Here is a 1342-nt window from a genome sequence, read left to right as displayed (position 1 = left end):
CCCCCCCCCCCCCCCCCAGCCATCTGGGTGCCTCACTAAGTACAATAAAGGAAACGGTTGTAACGCCTCTGTGTTGTGGCTGAGTGGGCTTGGGGCCGTGAGGGTGGGGGCGAGGACAGGAGAGAAAGAAAAGCTTTTCCTTAGAAGACAGACTCAAACCCCCACTAAGGAAATGGGGCCTCACCAAATATTTCCCCTGGGTTTGCTGCCACATGCACTTCTCCAGGACCTAGGACCCTGATCATCGTTATCTGTGGACACGCATTTGCAGTTTAATTCAGGGTAGGGCGCTAGAACAACTGTTTCTGAACTGACAGCGTTGGATGACAAAGCTCCCACCTCGAAGGTGTGTGGTGATTGGGAACGCGGCACCACCGACCCGAAGCAGCACTTGGGAGATGTTGGGCTTGACTGTAGAGATGGACGTTAAGGGCTCAGTGTCATGACGTATCAAGCTCCACGGCAGGATGACAGGACCAGGATTGAAGGGGAAGAGATAAGGAGGACGCCCTCAAGTGGGGGCTATGAGGAAAAGTCAGGAGGTTAGACAAACGAGACACACATACTGCCATTTCCCGGGTCACACTGGAGCCGCAGGGAGGAACGTGGCCGGCCACCTCCCAAAGGAGAGTTGTTAAAGGAACAGCTTGAAAGTAGGGCGAAGTTGAGCACGAAGCTTTTTCATTAGGGAAAGATCCTTAAAATCTCGAGTGGACAGGGTGGGGAAATTGTAGCAACCCCCCACTTTACGTTTCTCCCCTCCCCCAGTGTTTCCAATTTGAAGTGACTCACTGGTAGCCAGACCAACAAGGTTTCAAAAGGGCCACTGGGAATCCCAGCCGTCACCTCTAGGACAGCTTGTGTCTGGGAGGTAGTTTCCACCCGAGGAGTCATTTCTGGAATCAGCCGATGCCCATGCCCCATAGATAGGCTCTGGGTCAGGCAGGACCTGCAGGGCCCGGGCCACTGGGTTCTCAGTGCCAAACGAAACCAAGAAACCAAGTCCATCCCTCATGTGCGGGAGCTGAGTGGCTGCTGCCTTCTGTTTGGGAGCCCCTGGGCTTGGCTGTTTTTACCCCAAGACCCTAAAACTGGAGCTTGGGTGAGGGAAGTGGGCACTTCTCAAAACCCGTTCAGAGCTTGAGGTAGCAAGACCCGGAGGCAAGACAATCCGGTGGTTCTCCAAGTACAAAGCATCCCAGCCCTTGAAACAGTTTTTTTGTTTTTACTTAGTGACAATTTTTTAGAATTGCAACGGTTTTCTGTTAGAGTAACAGTCATTAAGGGCGAGAGACTCCCGGGCCAGCAGGTGCGGCCAGGAGGGGGCCCTGGGGCAGCGTCT

Source organism: Myotis brandtii, unplaced genomic scaffold, assembly GCF_000412655.1.
Source record: "Myotis brandtii unplaced genomic scaffold, ASM41265v1 scaffold2561, whole genome shotgun sequence".
Taxonomy (NCBI): Eukaryota; Metazoa; Chordata; class Mammalia; order Chiroptera; family Vespertilionidae; genus Myotis; species Myotis brandtii.
Note: the sequence above shows the minus strand (reverse complement) of the source record.